Source organism: Echinops telfairi, unplaced genomic scaffold (assembly GCF_000313985.2).
Source record: "Echinops telfairi isolate 266 unplaced genomic scaffold, ASM31398v2 ScPeMD7_7469;HRSCAF=8507_0, whole genome shotgun sequence".
Taxonomy (NCBI): domain Eukaryota; kingdom Metazoa; phylum Chordata; class Mammalia; order Afrosoricida; family Tenrecidae; genus Echinops; species Echinops telfairi.
Genome location: NW_022111372.1, coordinates 28,230,433 through 28,254,212, shown reverse-complemented (window position 1 = coordinate 28,254,212; position 23,780 = coordinate 28,230,433). Strand labels below are relative to the sequence as shown.

The following is a 23,780-nucleotide window of genomic DNA, read 5'->3' as shown; positions in this document are numbered from 1 at the left end:
GCTACACCGAGGCAAAACACTAAGGGGGTGCAACAGAACAGCAAGGGAATGGAACGGCGAGGCCCCCAGGGAATGCTGAAGGTGGACTTTGGGGCCAGGTGCCCCAACAGACTGGACTGGAAAACACTCCTAAAGGCCAACAAACAGTCCTTGAACTGGGTAAACATCTTAAGAAAATGCTGCCTCGTCTGAAATTTGAAGTTCAAAGCAGTTTATCTGCGACATCTATCTTTGGACCAGGGGACAAAGACATTTTATTATTATTAAAATGATACCACTCTCAGGCATAGTTCTCTACAAAGAAAGGACTTAAAAAATGAATTCTGAAATTAGCAAGTTAACAGCCTTTTCTAGATTACTAGAAAAATTACATTTATTGATTTTATAAGATCTTTCTTTTGACTTAAAAGAGAAGTAACAATTAGCCAGTAGTGATACTGAAAGTTGCCCTTGTGACCAGAAATTGCACATTTAGCCTGAGAAGAAACCAGTACATATATGTCACTTTAGTTACATAATGATAACAAAAGGCAAGTCGCCCATTTCCAGCCACCATTTGTTTAAGCAATGAAAGTGCACCTCTGACTCTCTGTTGCACGCTTCCGTAAATCCCTAGTGCTACTTCCCTTTTCCTCTAAGGCAGAAAAAGTGCTTTACCACGGCCCTTCAGAAGGCACATATTTCAGCTAAGTGTGAAAAGAGAATCCTGGGAAGGCTAACTGTCTCACTGTAGTGGCCTAACAAGACCCCCAAAGCAAAGGGTTTTCCCAGAGCAGCTCAGGTAGCCATGATTGTCGACCACAAGTCTGAGTGAGGCAGTGTGGTCTACAGTAGTACTCTCTTCAGAATGAGCAACACAGGCACCGAGCAAATGTGTTCATGGTAACACTGCCCCACCAACAGAAAGAAGAACCCTCTTCTTTTCATTTTAAACGGTATTCTTTTTCTTTCTTCTTTTAAAAAGCACCAAAACCAACCGGGTTTTTGCAAACGTCTAATTCATTTGCAGGCCAGATTTTGCTCCCCAGCAACTTTGGGTCATAAAGGATTGGTGTGGCAGTTACATAATCTCCTGTCAACGTGCGAAGGGGTGGGAGTCTAGCCTGTCAATCATGTTGCCGCTTGATGACCTCATTTGGAGATGTGAAGGGTAGCTCACTGGAGGCCAGATACACTTTCTGCTTCTCTTCCTGCGAGACATTCCTGTTGACAAGACACATGGAGCTCTGCTGATGGCAGCCAGAGCCTTGGAGCTGCAGGAGGCAATGTGGAGACCAACGCCAGCACTAAGATGCTTCTACTGCCACTGGATCCACAAGACTCTCCACCCACTGGCCTGTGATCTTCCTGTACTCAGCGCCATTGCATGTGTCGTGTGAGTCTGAAGAGGAATTTACAGACTGGTACTGGACATATGGGCTAATATCGAACACAGGGGCTTTATCTGGACTGGGCTGGGATGTTTTCTCAATATTCAATTGCTCTTTTATATAAAGCTCTTATAAACATCTAAGTGTCTGTGAATTTGCTTCTCTTGTCTACCCAGACTAACACAATAGATATAGCATTCACAAGCTTTTAGCTTTTTACAGCAGTTTAGCCAAAATACGATGAAAGAAAAGTACCACTCATAAACAACCCAGCATCTTTAAGAATGGTGAGCCGTCCTCTCTAGACAGTGAGCTTTCGGTAAAGAGATCATTCGCAAGCCTTCTTCTCCATGACTGGATGTCATGTGCTAGTCTCACTCAGCTAGCAGCACTGGGATTGCTTCTCAGGATTCCCGGTGAGCCGGGCTTCTTTTACATCCCTGTGCACTGCTGTCTTCCCTGTGTCCAAGTGCAGAGCATGAACTTTCGGACTCATGATCTTCAATCATTTTCTCCTTTCTTTCTTTTTCTTCAGGAAAATATCTGGTCATGGAAGCAAACTTGTGCACGGCTTCTTCCACAGAGCATATACCCTGCCCAGAAACCATGCCCCTGTGTCTTCAGACTTCAGAGAGCCCGGCGGGAAGACGGGAAGGCTGCTAGCCGAATGCCAAAGTGCCACCTGAAGGGCCCATTCTGAGGAACTCATCCAAACCCTGACGCTGCCAGTCTATGTGGTGGCGACTATTCTGTTGAAAAGATAGACATTTGGATGGAAGTTCCGGCTGTGGTACCAGTCATGCGCTCCTTTGGGGTCTCTGCCTTAGCCACACTGATTCTCTGCATCTTCTTCGTGCACTGGATATTTTCATTGTGAACACATCCCGTTGGCATGGATACCTATCTCACAGTCCGTACAGGGATGCCAAGGCCCTTTTTCTGAATCCTAGGGTCTCGAGCCTATCAGTGACTAGTCCTCAGTGACTGGCCTCGGTTTCTTCTGGTGGCTTCTCAGGGGAGTCAGGCAGTGCAGGCCAGCAGGTGTGTAAGTGACCTGGTGGGTGGTGGCAGAGATGGCCGACTGAAAGGCAAAACAGTGGCAAGCATACACAGGCGGTGTATGTAGAGGCCAGCAGCCGTTCTCAGCGCCCACTGCCAGCGTGTGACTGCTGTGTGTGGCCGCCAACCTTCCAGCTCCTATGGCCTGAGCTGCACCACACTGCCCAGCCCGTGTGGCCATGTGCACCCACTGCAGCCCGGCTGGAGACCTGCTCATCTTGATCTTCATGAGATGGAATCACTGCTTCTCATCTCACTGGGCACAGGAAAATTCACGGGCAATGCAGTGCTGGCTTCTAGCACCCCTGCAGCGCAGCCTAGATGAGGCCTGAGATTACGGCTTGAGCCATGTCCCCTCAATATAGGTGTTGGCATCATGACGCTGCGTGTGCACACACAGAGCGGATAAGACACGGAGCATGCACTCCCGGGGAGGACAGATGCCATGTGAGCTTCGCCAAGGAACCCTGGGGCTGCCTAGCCCGGTCCTGTGGGATGGCTCCCCAGACATCACCAGTAGACAAGTGCTCTATAGCCTTTCCATTGCTGCTTTCCACAAGGCAATCCACAGGTCTTGTTCTGAGGCCCCTCTGGACTCCCTACAAAGAGGGTACAAGGCCAGGAACCTCATTTGGACTTCTGGCCTCCGGCATGAAGCAAATACCCGCCGTGCTTTAAAGCCACCCACCTGGGGCACTGATGTTATAGCAGGACTAGGGAGGGCCCTCAGACCCCAGGAATTCTAGAAGACATCTGTGGGGTAGATGGAGGGCCCAGGGTGGCCACGAGGGGCTCACACCGTGAGCGGCAAGGCTGCGGCACAGGCATCGCGTGTAGGCCTGGGCTGGAGGCAGAGCATCAGAGGCTGTGGACAACGCCAGAGCACAGGCACTGGCCCCAGAACGTGCTAGCTCATCTCGTGGGGCTGGGAAGACAGTCAACCACTACTTGCCGCTCTCCTCGCTGAATAACGTTTCTGAAGTGTGAAGCAGCACGTGACTCACAGCAACTGTAGGTGTCGCCACACCTGGCACTTGACACCTGCTTCAAAACCGAGGTGACTACGGATGTTGGGCTGACGCACATGAGGCTAGGAGTCTAGACCGCCAGTTTCTGTCTCCTCCACCATTTGCTACTTCAGGAAATTGTTTTCCTGTAAAATTGAGGGTTCTGGTTGCAAGCATCAAATGAGATTACAACCTGGAAAGAGTCAGCATCGCATAGTGCCTGGCACAGGGTAAGCAGTCAATAAGCACTTGCTCTAAGGGCCATTACCGATTTAAAACTAAGCAGAGCAAAGCGTACTGCATTTAAAACAATGTATGAGGCCCAAGGAGTCCTGATGGCTCAGGGGAGTAAATGAAAGGCTGTTGATCGTGAAGTCGGTGGTTCAAAGCCAGCAGCCACTCCATGCGGCGAGAAAGACGAGATGTTCCTGCTTCTGGACAGAGTTACAGTGGTGGGAACCCTGTGGAGCGGTTCTTCCTGACCTAGAGGGTTGCTATGAGTCGGAATCAACCCAACAGCAGCGGGCTCATTGGACCCAGCTGTTCACTGATACTGTCGCGGTGTGCCAGCTGGGCGACGCTGTCTCACGGCTACTTCACATGATAGTGCAGCACTGCCTCGTCGGCTTTTCTTCTAATCCGTACGGGACTAGATCGCCGGGCCTTTCTTGCAGTGGAGCTGCTGGGCGGGCTTGACTAGCCAACATTTTGGTTCACACGGGAGCACTTAACCATTGCACCTCCAGGGGCGGTTACTAATTACGCTGTTGAATGGGACAAAAAACAAATCAGGGCGCTACCTAGATGCACTAATGACAGACTGAGGATACACCCTAGGAGAGACGGGTTGTGAGATAGGGTCAGCTGCAGATCCCAGGGCAGTGGACTCCCCAGAGGCACGGAACTGGGGAGGAAACCTGTGCCTGGTGAGAGACAGACGACAAATGAGATGTAACAGGAACTCAGGCTCAAGGGTAAAAAGAAAGAGAGATGGTTATTTCTTCAGTAGCACTTTATGAGAATTTTTTCCAAAAAACCCCAAAACTAAAGAAAAATATTTTGTGCAATGGCAGGCCATGTGAACAGAGATTAGGACCCCCTGGAAAGACTCGCACCTTTGTAAATGAAGCCCTCCTGAGGCTGGGCCCCTAGACAGCGTCGCCTTCTCCCATGTGGACTTCACCCATGCAAGGAATGGGGTAGCAGCCCCCTGTTCATGACATCTGGCGCAGCAGTACTGACGTCCAGCTCGAAATACTGCTGTGGAAGGTGCCTGAGGGGAGGAGCAGCTGTGAAGGACATTCCTCACCCTCCCCGCTCCTCTCTCTGTGTAAAAGCTGCAGGGTGGGGAAGAGGCAAAGCTTGCTGGGAAGGTTTCTACTGGCTCCTTGCCTCGTAGTCTCACTGAATCACACAGACACCAGAGGAACAGCTCCCGGTTGATGGGCTTAACTAGTAACCAAAAGGTTGGAGGTTCGAATCCACCCAGAGGCACCTTAGAAACTACGCCTGGAGATTGACTTCTGAAAAAACAGTCACTGAAAACCCTTTCGGACACACCTGGGGTTGCCATGAGTTGAGGTGGCTGGGCAGCAATTGGTTTGTGGCTCCTGTCTGATCCATCACATCACGGCCAGTATATCCACACCCCTCTGACTCCGCAGGCTGAAGGCTCCAGAAAGCAAATCAAACCCACCGCAGTGAGTCAATCCCATCTCATGCGATTCTGTGGGACAGGCTAGAACTGACCCATGGGCTCCCCATCCTTTAAATCTTCACAGGAGTGGAAACCTCATCTTTCCTCCAAGAAGTGGCTGGTGGGTTCGAACTTCTGACTTTCCTGTTAGCAGCCCAACACGTAACCTTACACCGTTTATCTCTTAGATGAAATGATATAAGTTTTCTTATAAAATGTGAGCTTTATCTATTTTATAAGATAAAGCTATAGAATGTGGAGACTAAGATTTCCAATTTAAGTGCTGCGCCAGTTGCCACGGCTCCCTGCAAACAGACATGCTTGGTTCAGCTCCTTTGTGGCCGTCAACTCACACTCCATAAGGAACATCCTGGCGACATCAAGAACATCAGACATGCAGAAAGCAAAAGGTCATTAAAAAGACAGGACAGAAAAACCAGACCAACGGGATATGAGGAGACTCTGAAGCTTGCTCTTAACTGTAGAGAAGCTAGGGCAAATAGAAGAAATAAAAAAGACACAGTCGTGGTGCCAAAAAGAACTACTCAACATTCAAGCACTTCAGGCGGTAGAAGCATATGATCAAGAACCGATGATGCTGCAGAAAGAGGTTCTAGCTGCACTGAAAGCATTAGCCAAAAACAAGCCTCCAGCAATTGAAGGGATACCAACTGAAATGTTTTAACCAGGCGAGGAAGCACTGGAAGCATTCAACTGTCTATGCCAGGAAATTAAGAAGAAACCTACCTGGCCAATTGACTGGAAGAGATCCATATTTGTACCTATTCCAAAGAAAGGGGACCCAACAGAATGTGCAAATTGTACAACAATATCACTGATATCACATGCAAATAAAATTTTGTTTAGGATCACCGAACAACAGTTGCAGCAGTATATTGACAAAGAACTTCCACAGGTTCAGGCCAGATTCAGAAGAGGAGTGGAACAAGGGGGATTATCATTGCTGATGTCAAGTGGATCTGGCTGAAAGCAGAGAATACCAGAAGGATGTGTACTTGTGAATTATTGATTATGTGTTGAAAGTGTTGAAAAGCAAGATATTTTCAATTGCCTCATATGCATGTGAAAGTTAGACAATGAATAGGAAGCACTGACGAAGGATCGATGCATTTGAATGATGGTGCTGGGGAAGAAGGTGGAAAGTACCATGGACTGCTAAAAAGAACAAACAAATCTGTTTTGGGAGAAGTAACCTCCTTAGAAGCAGGGATGCGAGCCTTTATCGTGTTTATCATGTTAGTACTTTATCAAGTACTTTGGACATGTTGTCAGGCGAGACCAGTCCCTGGAAAAGGGCTCATCCTGGGCCATGAAAAGAGGAAGTCCCTTGACAAGGTTGGTTATTAAGACAGTGAGGCTCTTCCTTGCATGGCTGCTGGTAAGCTCAATGTCTATAAGGGTGAGTTGAAAAGCATTGCTATTAGCATACCAGTTCATACATGCTTGGGTTTATTCCAAACAAAACATGCTGAAACCAGTCTCAGGGATTGGAAGACGACTACTGACAAGTTCTCTCAGTAATAAATGTGTCCCACTTTCACTAGCGTACCTTGGACAAAAATCCAACTTTTGACCTACTTTTTATCCCAGGGTGCATGCTATAGACAACTGGGAGGCTTTACTCTCTGTCCCTTCAAGATGCATAACATCCTTTGTAAGTCACATTAGAAGGATCTGATGTGGAAACCCAACCTTTCAGGGCTTTACCTTAAACTCACCTCTATGAGAATCAAGGCTGAGATACCCTAGTCTAAGAAGAAGGCTGGGTTTTGATATTTTGCTTTGAGGGTGCCCAATGTGGTAGCCATTAAACCATATATTTATTATTTGTAGGCTTGCTTTGCTTTCTTATGATAGGTATTAGTCTAGCAGGCATGGAATGCTCATTCACTTTTGTGAATGAGTATTAGTGAAAGTTTTGCCCTTATCTCCAACCATCCCTCATTGTTCGTGTAAAGTGTTTAGTCACTCAAGCTTTTAATCTATACAAGTCAACAATTCATGTATTGCAGTCTGAAAAGCCACCTATACGTGTATAATTTCCTTTTCTCAACAGTGTTTTAAATTCTATACCATTGGCTAAATTAATGACACTATCAATAGAATTAATTATGCTTCAAGGAACAATTTATAATGGTTTCTATCATAAAATGATAATGGTGTCTCATTATCATTGAACCAAACACATATATAAACCACAGACATATGCATGGATTTTAGACTCACTTAATCAAAGCCCAAATCTAGGAACAATTAGTTCTTATGATATGGCCCTACTCAATATCCACCTTCATGAAGAGATCACTGAAGATCTGGTGCTACAGCAAAGTGTGGTGAAGAAATCAGATGGTGCCTAGCTATCAGAAATAATAGCAACTGTTTATCTTGATCAACATATAACCCCCCTCCCAGGGGGATGAACAACAGAAAAGTGGGTGAAGGGTGACAGAGGACGATATGAAAATAATAATCTATAACTTATCAAGGGTCCATGAAGGAGGGAGGGAGGGAGGGGGGAAATGAGGAGCTGATATCAAGGGCTCAAGTAGAAAGAAGATGCTTTGAAAATGATGATAGCAACATATGTACAGATGTGCTTGACACAATGGATGAATGTATGGATTGTGATAAGAGATGTAAGAGCCCCCAATAAAAGTATTTAATAAAAATTAAATTAAATTTAAAAAGAAAGAAAACAAGCAGCCATCTAAGTGAGGCATCAACTGTGCCCACATGGAAGAAGCTCACTAACTTGTGTGATCCAAGGAGGGTAAATAATAAAATCCATATCTGAGGAAGAAATGGTATAAGAACTTAAATCTGAACACCTGGTTTACAGAAGGCTATGGATGATAGTAGAAGCCCAAAATCCATTTGCAGGGTCCCCGCATGGGTTGAACCTTCAGTGAGTATCCTTTGACCAAACTCACATTGGTTGTGTTTTTCTGTGTATACTCACAGCAAGAACAACACAATGGTAAACCTATCATCTATCCAACTACCTACCTACCTACCTACCTATATATTTAGACCCTGGCTGGTGCACATGGTTTACACTTGACTACTAACTTAAAAAAATGTTTACATCTTGGCCCACCAAGCCCTGAGGATGATATTCTGGCTCAGAGCAGCCAATGCACAGAAAGGACCATATGGTTGGCCCCACCAAAAGACACAACATCCCTCACTGACCCATAGTGCTACAGGGGACAACACTGGAGACATAGTGTGGAAACTGTGCCAAATCTGACCCCATCACACTAGGGTGGAACACTAAGGTGTGCAACAAAACAGCAAGGGGAGCAAAGCAACGAAGTCCCTGAGGAATATTAAAACTAGACTTTGGGGCCAGGGCATGGCACCTCATTAGCCTCCACTGGAAAATGCTCATAAAGGTCAAAAGACAGACCTGGAACTACTTAGAGGCTTTTCTAATTTTGCCGTTGGTTTTTGTTGTTGTTTTGTTTTTTGTTTTCTTTTATTATGTTTTGCTATATCTTGTTTTTGTGCTAATTACTGTCTCTGTATGTCTATCTAGATAAGATAGGCAGGATGAACCATCTGGGGGAGAAGACAATGGGAACAGTTCTGGGGAGACATGGGAGATGGGGAAGAAGGGGTAAGGAAGGAGGTGCCAACAAATCTAGGGACAAGGGAACAACAAGTGATCTAAAATTGATGAGGAGGAGTGAGTAGAATGCCTGATGGGGCTTGATCAAGTGCAATGTAGTTGAGACGAATTACTGAGACCTGAAGGAGGGCCGAACATGATAGTGGAACAAGAGGAAAATAAAAGGAAATAGAAAAAAGAATTAGGGGCAAGTGACATTTATAGAGGTCTAAATACAGGCAAGTACACATGTAAAAACATTTATATATATAACAATAGGGAAATGGATCTATATACATATACTTATTTGTTAAGTATTAAGGCAGCAGACAGACATTGGGCCTCCACTCAAGTACTCCCTCAATACAAGAACACTTTGTTCTAATAACCTGGCATTCTGTGATGCTCACTTTCCCAACACAATCGCTGAAGTCAAAATGGGTGAATAACCAAATGTGGTGAAGAAAGCTGATGGTGCTTGGCTATCCAAAGATATAGTGTCTGAGGTCTTAAAGGCTTGAAGATAAACAAACGGCCATCTAGCTCAGAAGCAACAAAGCCCACATGGAAGAAACACACCAGCCTGTGTGATCATGAGGTGTCTATGGGATTAGGTATCAGGCATCAAAGACCCAGAACAAAAAAATTATATCAATGTGAATGAGGGGGAGTACACAGTAGAGTCCCAAAGTCCATCTGTAGACAGTTGGACATCCCCTAACAGAAGGGTCACAAGGAAGAGATGAGCCAGTCAGGGTGTAGTATAGCACCAATGAAACAAACAACTTTCTTCTAGTTCTTTAATGCTTCTCCCCTCCACCACCACCACCACTATCATAACCCCAATTCTACCTTACAAATCCAGTTAGACTAGAGTATACACTGGTATAGATAACAACTTGCAACACAGGGAATTCAGAACAGATAAACCTCTCAGAACCAATAACGAGAGTAGCAATACCAGGAGAGGAAGGGGAAGGTGGGGGGAGAAAGGGGGAACTGATAACAATGATAGACATATAACCACGCCCCACGAGGGAAAAACAACAGAAAGGTGGTGAAGGGAGACAGTGGTTGGTGTAAGACATGAAAAAAAAAGATAAATTATCAAGGGTTCATGAGGGGGGGAGCGGAATTAGCTGATAACAAGGGCTCAAGTAGAAAGAAAATGTTTTGAAACTGGTGATGGCAACATGTACAAATGTGCTCGACACAATAGATGGATGGCTGGATTTTGATCAGAGTTGTAAGAGCCCCCAGTAAAATGATTTTTTTAAAAATAGTTGTTCAAATCCACCCAGTGACAGAGCAGAAGAAAGACCTGGCAATCCGTTGTTAAACAGGTAGGAAGAAAGGGGGGGAAATCAGCCACTGAAAATCCTACGGAGCCCGGTTCTATCCTGGCATGTGCAGGGTGACCAAGAGTCAGGACTGGACCCTATGGCAATGGGTTTTACCGTCAGTACAGAAAACTAGTACTTTATTTAGTCTGCTTTACTTTTTCTTTTAGACAAGTGCCTAGGAGGGAGAGGCCCTAAGTGCTCTCTCACAGAGCGACAGCAATGTCTCCACAACACCAGATGCTCGCTTATTAAAAAAACCCAAGCAAGCCAACTTCAAAGGTCTCTCCCATTGAGCAAACGTGGAGCTGTGTTTGTTCCAGTAAAAGACGTGCACGCCTTCCTTCTGGAAGCCTCGTCATCTTTAGAAGGTTGTGCGTTTCGTGCCAAAAGGGAAGAAGCAGAGAGAAAAGGAGCCGTGAAACGGCACAGTGAGAAAGACTGCCCAGTGGCACATGTTTGGACACTCACTGAGCTACTCGCCGGGCAGCAGTGCCCTGCAGACAGGGGCAAGCACACCAGACACTGAGTAACAGCAAGCTGACTGGGGGTTCCAGGCAGGGAAGCAGGCCAGGCCTCTAGCGGAGGATGTCACTCCTTACCTGAAAGGCAAGTGACTTGGTCACTGAGTGAGCTTTATGAGTGTCGGGGAGGGAGCCAGGGGCGAGGAAGGGCATGAGAAGACACAGAAAGGTCCTCGAAAATCACCTCACGTCACGGGGCTGGGATGTCACAGGCAGCCTGTGATGACAGCTTTTGTTTAGTAAGTATCACCACTGTCGAAACCTCTTTGCAAGCCAAGGCGCGTCCTCCTAGGAAAGGTCACACACTGAAATCTCTCTGTGCTGCACTCAGATGAGTCAGGTGGACCCTGATACAAACCCACAGGGCCAGGTACAGGGTCAATCAACTCTCGAGGCGTGATGACGTCCGTGTGGCTCGCTCCTAGCTCCAAACACAGCTCCTAGCGCGGAGGCCCTGCCGAACAGAGCCTTCCTCCTTGTTCAGGAGACACAGGAGGAAACTGAAGGCACGGTGAAGTGTGGTTTCAGGTAAACGATGTTATTTCTTTGGAACCAGCTTTGCCTTCTTATTTAGGTCTTTGTACTAATAGCAACATACTTCTCTGGGTCAATGCCACACCGCGTTCTCTGAGCACCCAAACGAGGGGCTGAAACATTAGAAATGGGTGCTCTCACAGTCTGGAGGCCGGCAGCAAGAGTCAGGCCGTCAGGAGGGCCATGTTCCTCAGAGAGCAAACTCCTTCTTCGTCTCTTGTAGCTTCCGGTCGCTCCAGCGGTTCTTCGGTTTGTAAACCCATCACTCTAATATCCACCTTCTTCAGCTGGCTGCTTCCTTTCGTGTCTCTTCTCTTTTCCAAGGACACCACTCAGATTGGATTAGGACCCACGCAACGCATGTGCTGATCTATCTGATAACATCTTCAGAGACCCGATATGCAAACTAGGTCACGCTCAGAGATGCCTGGGGTGAGGATTTCAACATGTCTTTTTGTGGGACACAATCTAGTCCCTAACACTTGGGTAGGCGCACAACTAAAAGTTGAATATGGATTCTATGACCATTTTTTAAATTGTGGTAAAACTATACACAACAGGACACACAGCAGTTAGACAATTTCTACAAGTATACATGCTCAGTGACACTGCTTACACCCTCCTTGCTCTCCGTTCTCAGATTATCCCACCGTCGTTAGCGTGGGCTCCGCGACCCTTAAGCAAAAACGACAGTGCATTTTTAAACCTGGTATCAGACAGGTGAAGGCGGCAGGCTATTGCAGGTCAGCTTCTCTCCCCACCCCACCCCACCCCGTCCCATTTCCACTGGTTCCTGCAGAATCCGTTCTGTTGTGGAAGAAATGCTTTGCTTTAGTGCACGCAAGGCGATTAGAAAGTCAAGGGGCATGCAGCACAATGAACACAAGCTCTGAACTGGCCAGTCACACGGAGGGGGGGCCATTCCACCACTGAGCCAGCACTCTGGGGAGTTTGCCTCCCTGAATGGAGCCACAAGGAGGGCATTTCCCGGCTTAGCGCCACAGTGACAGGACGAAGTTAGCATGCCACAGGACCTGGGGCAGGTCCTTTGGTATCTGACAATACAGAGTAGCAAACATCAGAGCCTTACTTTGTGGGTCTCAGAAGTACAAGTAAAACAAAGAACCTTCATCAAGCATGGGGGCCACTCCCAATCTTCAGAGCGCCTGGGACCACACCTCAAGGAGGCCCATACACCAGCATCTAAAGAACTCTCTGGGAGTTAGAAATTCTGGTCACAATGTGTTCTCTCTCGAACCTTCAAAACATCCTGGAAGGCCAGGTTCAAAGTTAGAATTTTTACTTTGGGTGCCACACAGAAACATGGGCGTGTGCTCTTCCATTTCTTAGATCCTTGTTCTAGTCATTCAAAGGGCCTTGAACTCACGGGGGAGGGCACCCCAGCCCACATGTCCAGGTCCACCCACACCAGTCACCACCCTGGAGATCTGAGAGCAAGCATGGGGCCCACGCTTGAGCAGGTCTAGGAAATAGCTCAGGGGTGTTTGCAGGAAATCCGGGGGTCCTGAGTACCTGTGTTGAGGCCAAGGGCTTCAAAGGCCAATGAGTATATCTTGTAAAGAAAAAGACCTGGCAAAGTTCAATGTTGCAGGTCTCTGGGTGATACAGATAGTTCGCATGCTCTGCTGCTAACTGAAAGGTTGGAGGCTGGAGTCTACCCAGAAGTCCCTCAAGAGAAAGGCCTGGTGAGCTGCTCAAGAAAGACCAGTCACTGTAGACTCTGGAGCACAGCTCCACTGGGACACACATGGGGTTGCCAGAATCTACCTGAAGACAAACCGGCTGTGCAAGGAAACGTAGACTCCCACTGGTGCACTATCGTCAATGTACCCTTAGGAACAGAGTGACCGGGAAGCTAGCTCATGGACTCCTTTTTTCTGTGAGCCTGCCAGGCATGTCAGGACCCCAGGGATGGAGTGCTTGTGCCCCCCACCTGCTCCTCCAGTGTTCTAGACAGACACCTTCAGAGCCCGGCACCCAAAGAATGCCTCAGTCCTTTGCTTGAACTGTACTTGAAGGAGAGAGCACATGGCTGCAGAGCCTGCTGGGGTGGGATTTGATCTGCAGGATAGAATTAGGAGCATGTTCCCATGCAAACAAAAAGGACAACTAGGCCCATGGAGGAAAGCACCATCCTGGTACTCTGACAGGAAGCCGAGGCATTGTATGTCAAAGAGTCCCACAGCCACATGGTGACACCAAGTCTACAACCCTTTCCTCCAGCAGGCAAAGTGCCTCTCTAGCTCAGCTGCAAGAGAAAGTATCTAAGAAACACACAGCTATGAGGAGGTCCCATGTCAGATAGGTGACCGTGGAGGAGTGGCAGGGGTGTGTGTGGGCTTGCAGTGGAACTGGCCCTGGGTGACGGCACTGTGCACAGAGCTGTGGGGCCTTGGCTGAGATTCCAGAGCTAAGGGTACCTGAGCAGGAAGAGAGGCCTGGCAGCACCAACTCTACAGGGCTATACAGTTGAAAAGAAATGGCTTCGAAGCAGGTAAAAAACAAAACTAACTAACTAGGGGTCTCTATTTTTAAAAACAACAACTTTATTATTATGAGCTGGGTGAAGTTTACAGAGCAGATCATCAGTTGTCCATTCAACAGTTCATACGCACTTTGTATCATCTCCTTCATTGTAATAGTTTCAATGTACCTTCCCTTATCCCACTTCCGTCCTTGAGTTTCCTGTGTCCAGTTCTCCTCCTTTCCCCTACTGAGTTCCCCTAACCCTACTGAGCTTTGTCCTTGGGTAAATGCTGCCCTTTGAGTCGTTAAATGACTGATTATTTTGAGTTGTATGCCCCTCACTGGGGTCATGTTCCACTTATAGATCTATTGTTTGGCCAAATTTTTTAAAAAATCATTTTACTGGGGGTTCGTACAACTCTTATCACAATCCATACATACATCCATTGTGTCAAGCACATTTGTACAGCTGCTGCCCTCATCACTCTCAGAACATGTGCTTTCTGCTTGAGCCCTTGGTGTTTGGCCAAACTTTGAGGATTCTCTGTTTTGGAGCGTTAAGTCAGTTTGTCATACTGTGATGGCTTGCATGCTGCTGTGATGCTGGAAGCTGGGCCACTGGTATTTCAAATACAGCAGCGTCACCCCTGGGGGGTCGGTTTCAGAGACACTTCCAGCTTAAGATATTCTAGGAAGAAAGGCCTAGTGTCCTGCTTCTGAAATCCGCCAGTGAAACCCTTTCTGACCAGCACAGAGTATTGCCGGGTGGGTGCTAGAAGGCGAGCCGCCTAGGACGGAGGGCACTCCAAACACACAGCGGCCATGGCGATGGACGTAAGCCTATCAGGGATCATGAAGATGGTACAGGACCGGGCAGTGTCCCATTTTGCTGTCTATGGATCTCCATGGCTCAGAGCCGATCTGATAGCAGCTAACAACAAGGACTGGTTGGCTCAGAAAGCATGAAAAACTGGTAGGGGTGGGGGCACTGAATCCTACAGTAAATCACATGAAAAGAAAAGGACGGAAGAAGAAACTATACCATTGAGAATATGTTTTAAATCCTAATAAGAAAAGGAAAAACAAAAAGCAAAATCCCTCACTGCCATCCAGTCAGTTCTGACTGATGACAACCTACAGGGCGGAGTAGAACTGTCCCTGTGGGTTTCTGAGACTGTAACGCTTTACGGGAGTAGAAAGCCCTTCTTTATCCCTCTGAGAGCCTGGTGGTTTTGAACTGCAGACCTGGCAGATTGCAGCCCAATAGTGACCACTGCACCCTCAGGGCTCCTCTACATACATAATTCAGAGTGCTGAAATACTTAGTTTATCTTTGCAAATCAGAAGATCTAATAAAAATACTAGAATCATTAAAAGAACTAAATGAATGGAATATGAGGGGTTTTCAAAAAGTTCGTGGAAAATGTGTCTCATGGAAAAAATATGCCTGAATTTCAATTTTTTTGCACCAAAACAAACTCATGCTAACCTTTTTTTTATAATTTAAACTGGATCTAGTTTGAGGCTCAAGAAAGGATATTAAGATATCACTTTGCAAAGAGCCACTATCAGAGCAACATGAATTCTGCTAAAACTTAAGAAAGAACAAACATCTGATTTATTGTGACACTTGTGTGGAAAAATGGTTAAACATGGATACTTTACAAATAGATAACTTGCTCTAAAAAGGGATAAGATGATGATGAAGATAAAGTCCAAAGTGGTAGATCGATCATCCATATCCATTTTTGAGGAAGCAGTTAATCTTGTTTTTGCCCTAATAAAAAGGACTCTCAATTAACAGCGGAAACAAAAGGCCACACCACAGACATCCCAATGGGTGCAGTTTACACAATTATGACTAAAAAAGTTGAGCCAACTTTCTGCTACATGGGTGCCAACACTGTTGCACCCAGACCAGCTGCACACAAGAGCAAAGCTTCCATGGGGATTTTAAACAAGTGGGATCAAGATCCTGAAGGATTTCTTGGAAGAACTCTAACAGAAGATGAAACACAGCTTTACCACTATGATCCTGAAGACAAAGCACAACCAGAGCAATGCCTACCAGGAAGTGCAAGTGGTCTAGTCAAAGTAAAGGCAGAAGGGTCAAGAACAAAGGTCATGGTAACAGGCTTTTTTGATACTCAGGCATTTTGTTTGTTGACTTTCTGGAGGGACAAAGAACAATAATATCTGCTTATTACAAGAGTATTTTGAGAAAATTAGCTAAAGCCTTAGCAAACACCCAGGTAAACGTCATCAGAGAGTCCTTTTCAACCTCGATAATACTCCTGTTCATCCTCTCATCAAATAAGGGCACTTTGGGGAGAGTTTGATGGGAATTCATTAGGCACCCACTTTATAGTCCTACTTTGGCTCCTTTGACTTATTTTTGTTTGCTAATCTTAAAAATATTTTAAGACCACACATTTTTCTTCACTTAACAATTAAAAAAAACTGCATTGGCATGGTTAAATCCCAGGATCCACAGTTCGTTAGGAATGAATTAAATGGTTGGTATCACTGCTTTCAAAAGTGTCTTGAGCTTAAAGGAGTTCGGGGCTGGGAGATAAGGTTTATAGTTTTATCCTTTACTTCCATCTTATCACAAACTTTTTGAAATCTTGTATTATTCAGGAGGTCTGGTGGTACAGTGGGTTATGCATTGGACTGCTAAACACAAGGTGAGCAGTTCAAACCCACCCGATGCTCCAAAGGGAGAAAGATGAGGCTGTCTACTCCAAAAAAGATTTACAGCCTCCGAAACCCACGGGGGCAGTTCTATTCTGTCCTAGAGGGTTGCCATGAGTTAGAGTAGACTCAATGGCAGTGAGTTTGAAGTTTGTATGACGGAACCATAAAAAGGAATGAAGTTCTGGTACGTGCTGCATCACGGATGAACTCTGAAAACATTACGCTGAGTGAGATGGGCTAGTTACAAAAGGACAAACAGTATATAATTCCACTTATGTGAAATATCTACAACAGGCAAATTCAGAGATGGAGGTTTGCCAGTGGTTCCCAGGGGCCAGTGAGAGGGGGAAACAGGAAGGTACTGCTTTAAGAGACACTGCGTTTCTGGGAAGGGTGATGAGAAACGTGAACAGACAGTGATGGTGAACACAACTAAAGTCGCTGACTTTTCTTCCCGTGTGATTTACTGTCACCCTCAGCCACCTCCTGCCATTTATTCATGATTTCTGAGCCCGACAGCCCTGGTTGATGTTGGATACCACAAAAATGGCAAATCTGTTTATATATTTCACCACAATAAATTACAAAAAAAGATCAACTAAACACAGTAGCTGGTAGTACACTATTTTTCTCCCCTGTCCAAGTACTTTCGTCTCCATACAGATGGTCTATCTGACAGACCAACAAGCCTCTGTGGGAACAAACTTGATAAACGTGGAGCGAAGAGACAGGGACGGCCGTCTTGGGAACAGTCTCATCTCAGACGCCAAAGAGGCCTCTGGTCCCCAAAGTTCCATGGGTAGAACTCAATATTCCTCCCAGATCACACGCAGAGGACCAGAACTGACACATGTAAGTGAGCCCCGGCTGTTGGTTTGTTGTACTCTGGTGGCTCGCACGTGGCTGCGTGGCTGGCAGCTTGGCCACTGGTGTTAGAAATATCCGCAGACTCACCCATGGTGGACAGGTTTTAGTGGATCTCCCAAACTACCAACAGCCTTGGAAGAAAGTCCTGGGTTTAAAGAACAATACTGAATCTGTAAAACAACGTGCTGTATGGATGAACCTAGAGGACAATACGCTGAAGGAAATAAGTCAGTCACAAAAGGGCAAGTATCGCATGAGACCCAAATCCGCATAAAATCCCTTTTATGCACAGAAACATTCTTTAATGGCTGCTGGGGGAGGAAAGGAAAATCACTTGTATTAACTCGGGTGGGGGGAAAGGTAATACACAATGAGGGTGGAGGCACGGTCAGCACAGCATGGGAGGTGTGCCAAAGTAAAAGGCAACCACAGTACATACTGTCCCATGCAGGCTCCTGCAATAACAAACAGTAATGTACACGTGGACAGATGGGGTAAGTACATATGTAAGCTGAATGAACCAGGAATGGGATGGCACATGGAGCACACCCACAGGAATTTCTACATATTTATCTTTATGTGCTATCAATATATCTCGGTATAGAACAGAGAACAGAAAGGGTCCAGTTGTGCAAGCCATAACCAAACACCTGGAAAGAATGCGCAGCTGGGTTTGAGGGCTCAGGACCATAGTCTCAGGGGCTTCTAGGTCAGGTGCCATAGCACAGTCCCCCCAAAGACAATGCTCTCCATCCTACTTTGGTAATCAGAGACCCCGATCTTAAAAGCTTGTGAGCATTCATCTGCGATACAGCTGCTGTGCTCTTCCTGTCTGGAACAGAGATGAGAGAAGACAACCAGAGACTCAAAGGCTCACTCAAACCACAGCCTCTCCTCGCCTGAGACTAGAGGAACCAGATGGTAACCTGCCCGAGGAGACCTGGGAGAGGGGAAGGAAAATGTAAAATCAAATTCACAAGCTTACAAAAGACCACTTACTGGTCTGATGGAGAGTGGTGGCACCCTGGGGCTATCGTCCTCAGAGACCCTTCAAACCTGGAAATAATCCCACCCCTTTCAGCCAAACAGTCAGACCTAGAATGTGAAAGAGAATAAAGGGAGAGAAGGGAAGGTGAGAAAAATTAACTCCTTTTAAAAAAAAGGTGAACACCAACACCCGTGAGGAGCATGTTCCTCAGGCCAAAAGGGCAACACATGCACCCAAACCAAGTTCGGGAGGCAGGAGGGCGGCGAGGGAAGGACAGGCAGAGAGGGACCCAAGGTCCAAGGAGGAAGTGGCAAGAGGCCTGTTCCACTGAGGGGGTGGCCACGCTGTCAAGAAACATACCGTGAGATGTATGAGCCCCCAATAAAAGGATTTAATAAATAGAAAAGGCGGGGGGGATAAATAAGCCGTGTACGAATAGTTGGATGGGAAACTCAATTTCATCTGCAAACTTTCACCCAAGCCACAAGGGACTGGTGTAAAAAGGAGAAAGGCCTCGGGATCTATCTTCCGCCTACGAGTCCTACGAGGTACATCGAGTCCTGCTGGTAGAGGGCCAGTCGATGAGCCCCAGGTTGGAGAGCCCTCAAAATACACAGTGATCACAGCAGTGGACTCAGCATGCCAATGGCCATCAAGACGCTATGGACAGGACGCCGCCGCCTCGGGTAGTACGTGGGGTCAGGATTCTATGGCAACCATCACCAGCGGGTTCTCTTCTCCCTCTACAGAGGATCTCCAGAGTAGCGCCCGGCATCCTCAAAGCTGGAGAGGACCGGGCACAGACAGGCTGTCAAAAGTCAGGGCATGTACTCTGTGGCAGTCACATCATCTGTCAACTTGAAGAAGGGGTGGAGTCTAGCCTGTCAATCAGGTCGCAGCTTCATGACCTCATCTGGAGAAGCATCAGAGATAAATAGCTCACTGGAAGCCAGATATACTCACTTCCTGTGATACATTCCTGCTGACAAGCCACATGGAGCTATGCTGACAGAACCAGAGCCCCAGAGCTGGAGGACCCCCCCTAGAGCATGGAGACCCCTGCCAGCGCTGAGATGCTTCCACCACCACTGGATCCACAAGACGTTCCACCCACTGGCCTGTGATCTTCCTGCATTCGGTGTCACTGCATGGCTGCATGAGTCTCAAGAGGAATTTATAGACTAGTATTGACATACGGAGTAATATCAGACTTATGGACTTGATCTGGACTGGGTTGGGATGTTTTTCTTAATATTACAATTGCTCTTTGATATAAGGTTTTCTCTTACACACATATGAGTGTCTATGAATTTGTTTCTCTAGTCAACCCAGACTAACATATACTCCCACAAGACCCTACTGCACCCAGAACACATCTGGGCTACCTGCTGGGTCAGCCTGACAGCGGGCCTGACCAGCACATGTGATAATGACAACCAGAGCTGTGATTCTGAGTCTCACGAGGGTGGCGGTGGTGGGGACACAGCTCTTCTTGGCCAGCGGACCATGTGCACAGGGAGTGTGGCTGGGGGGTGAAGGACCGGCTTTCTCCAAATACAATCAATCCCAAAGCTGGCTCTTCTCGCCAGATGGCCTGTAGCCATAAAACTCTTACCGGGAACACCCAGGACAAAGAGGCCAGGCACTGAGGCCAGCTTTGAGGAGGCTTGGAAGAACACGACTTCCTCAAAGTATAGCCAAGGCTCTGCTCTTTGACTAAAAGCTTTGTCGATGGAGACAGGAAATTCCCCACAACCACTCTGGAAATGCCTCAGTACCAGCTGGTCCCCACTCTCATGCAGATGGCCAGAATAATGATAGGTCAGCACAGGGCAATGACAAGTGCGCAGGGTCAGATAACCTACAAAGGACAGAGTCCCCCTGCCCCCAAAGGCTTGTTCTTGGCTGTGAAGAACAGAACAGCCAACTATACAGGTTTCAATGAAGAATTTAAATGAAAACAATATATTACCTCATCAATCCCAAAGTCCAGTGATTTTGCCTCTGGAGGACACTTGGCCAAGTGAGGCCACGTTTCTGACGCTGTGACTCAGGAGCAGGGCACTTGGCTGCTGGGCAAAAGGTCTAAGAGGTGACGGCAAGGAGGAAGGAAAACCAAAGTCAACATCTGCCCAAGGATGGTTTCTACGAGGCAGAGGTCAGGCATACTTCTACCCTCCATACTCCTTGACCCTGTCCTGACCATTGCCCTACAGCATACTCCTTCTCTGCTGAGTCCCATCAGCTGCTGCCATGGCCACACAGGACTCACAGACAATACTCACAGATGCGGGTATTTATTAGGGAAGTTAAAGGTCACACAATGATAGGGATGCAATTTTTCCGTCCGCAGCACCTCTTCTCAGCCACGTTAGCAGGCACATCTCTTTCTGGTCTCCAGGACCTCTCAGCCATGTGGTCCCTTGACCTCTTGTCTTTACTCATCTCATGGGCCAGGAACCACACTGGCTCTGCCTCATGGTCTGAACATGGCTCCTTGGCTTTGTATCATGGTCTTGGTGCTGTGGCCTCTGCTGCCTCCACTGCCTCAGGGAGAGCTCTTGTGCTCATTCTGCTGGTGCCCACTCTTTCTTAAGGGTTTCTGGATCCTCTACCCTGCTTCTGAAAGGGCTCACTCTTGTAGGCAGCAGAGTAGCAGACCCCACCAGTCCCAAGGTTAGAGCTTTCTACACCTTATCTGCATGCTACTGTCTAGTCATTTGGGGGTGGGGGTGTTCAAAAACTATGGAGAGAAGAGCCATACCAAGTAGTTCCATATCAAGTCTGCCCAGAGCTCCTTTGGAAGAGAGGCCCAGTGGTCTGCTTTGGAAGTGTCAGCCATTAGAACCCTATGGAAGGGACCGCCCTGAGTGGGGTCTCCAGGGCAACTGTTTTTTCACTGGCATCTACTAGTTGCTGCTGAACGTCCTGCGAGGGACTGGGCAGCTCCAGTAACACAAAATGTCAAGGGTGCCAAACTCAGCGACCCTGTCCTGGAGAAGCGAATTCCCAGGTCTGGCCCATGTATGGGGCTCAAGGACATCCTGAAAGGGCTCAAAGCTTTCAAGGGTATCTACTCCCAGCGAGAAAGATGGCTTTTATCCTCAGCTTTTCCTGTCATGGTCTCAGATGGCTGCCACTGATTAAGGTAAGAACTCAACAACTACACCGGAACAAAACCCACAAGGTCAGCGTTTGTTTTTTTCATGTCTCTCTGAAAGCGCGGAAACCCTTTCCAGAGGCTCCAACAAACAGCCCTCCCACCACAGCTCACTGGTCCGAGCTGGCCACGTGCCACTACTAAATTCATCTCTGCAAGGAAAATGGAATTCCAAGATTAAATCCTAGGCCAGTAACATTTACTCCTGAGGTTGGGAGACAGGGAGAAGGTGGCGTGGGGAACGTCATCCTGGAGCACAGTGCTACCTGATCCTCTGACATAACTGGGCCCTTTGGTTAAGAAAGTAGGAGGTGTTATGGGTTCCCCTAACATGTACTGAAATCCTGGTCCCCACACCTGTGGGCATAAGGTAGGTTGTAAAGTGGACTCCTAACCCCAATTACTTCTGGGCTATAAAAGGTGAAGACTAGATAGAGCACACACAGCAGAGAGAAAATGCTGGGAACTTCGGGGGCTACCAACAAGGGACCCTCCCTTTGAGCAGAGGCCCTGATTTGTAAGTCTAGCCTCCCACATTGGGAGGGTAAGTTCCTGTCCTTTAAAGCCCCCATCCTATGCTCTATTTTGTTATGATAGCACTAGCTAATTCAGGCAGGTGGGTAATCAATGTTATCTACCCCGATTTCAAAAGTAGGTGGTGAAGCTGAAAATGAATGCAGGTACTGCCAGTTCAAGTTCGGCACTCCTTTATTCCACAACACTGGAATTAGCATATCTTCCCACATACTTATGCCAAACATTGTGTTGCAGTGTGTGTGTGTATAGATGGCCTTCTTGGCTCTTAATTTATAGTTTTTCCAAAATGATTAGTTGGGTTGCAATATGTTACAGAATGGCATCATTGGCTGTCGGCTATCCACTTTCACGTGGAGTGGGGTGGGGGTAGGGGAGCTGCCTGGTGCCTGATCAAACCCAGACTGCAGACGGGGCTTCTGGTGGAGGAGAGCCAGGAGTAGAGTGCATCCTTTGCACTTGGGCCTGCGCCCAGAACATCCTGGAAGCGCTGTAATACTGAGCTGGTAAAACTGATGACGGAGAGCAATGGTGGCAGATGTCTGAGTGGTGGGAGCCAAGGAGATTGGGAGAGAGCAGAGGTGAGCAGAGTGGCAAAGCAGGTCCAGGCACCTCTCCTCCAGGCAGGAGATCACCAACAGAGGCTTGGGCACACACTGCACAGGGACTATCCATAAAAGAGTTGCTTAAAGAGCTGTTGTAAAGCTGGCCTAACCCTGGTACTGGTCCAGTTGTCACAAAGCTGTGTGTTGAGAACTAGACCAGCAAGTTAAGGGCCAGACCCAGGCCAAGAAAAACTACAAAGAGAAAGACACACAGAGAGAAACAGAGAATGAATACGAATACACACATACCACACCTGACCCAAGCTGACAACACACCTGCTGAGAAAGAGACCTGCTGATACATGATCGACAGTGTACCTGTCTAGTGACAGAAGTGGACATGGACAACTTGGGAAGGGTGGGCGCATCGCCTTTACATATGAGTGCTCCGCTTCCTACAATGGGATACTCAGAGCTCGTCTCAAATCTGACCCTGCTGGTGGCTGTTTGATTTCTATCAGTCATCTGTTTTGGGAGTTTATTGTTACAATCTAGAAATAATAATGGCATTTCAACGAAATGCTAGATGTTTCTATATAAAGGTGAGTCACTCTTAGGCGGAGTTAGCAAATAAGGACTAGACTGATTCTTAACAAGACAAACAATATGATGGAGGCTGTAGGTTGAGGCAATGGGGAAACATCAGAGGCATGCCCCATAAAATGTGTCCCAGAATGGGGAGAGGCATTTGCCCACCCAAATCATGCACACCCTCCTCCGTGGTGAGGCTTACAGCAGGGCTGTTGCTGCCCAGCCTGGGGATATTGTTCTTAGTCTCACTTAAAGAGGTGAGCACTAGTAATGTGACCTTGGGAGTCCCTGAGTGAATGGTTAGTGCACTTGACTACTGACCAAAAGGTTGGTGGTTCAAGTTCATCCACAGGTGCCTTGGAAGGCCTGGAGACCTACTTCTTCCCAAAAGAATCTGTAATTGTTATTTGTTGTGGTTAGATGCTATTGAGGCCATTAGAAATCCCTGGTGGTGTAGTGGGTTAAGTGTTGGGCTGCTAACCACAAGGTCCACAGTTCAAAACCACCAGCCATTTAACACCCAAGTTACAACAATTGAAAATCTTACTGTGTTAGTTTGGGTTGACTAGAGAAACACATTCATAGATACTCATTTGTGTATAAGAAAGAGCTTTAGAAGTGGTGTTAACAAACCCAGGGCCAAGGGAACAACAAGTGACCCAAATTGGTGGTGAGGTGGGTGTGGGAGGCCTGGTAGGGCATAATGTAACTAAGAGGAATTGCTGAAACCCTGGTGGGGACTGGGCATGA

At 47.1% G+C, this 23,780-nt stretch overlaps 1 protein-coding gene and 1 pseudogene across 5 annotated transcripts in view; both read right to left on the bottom strand.

Moving 5' to 3' along the window:
* DOP1B (DOP1 leucine zipper like protein B) overlaps window positions 1-23,780 on the bottom strand; it is a 167,213-nt gene that overhangs the window by 114,989 nt on the left and 28,444 nt on the right. The window lies entirely within an intron of this gene.
* Window positions 1,775-5,501, bottom strand: LOC115873486 (annotated as a pseudogene).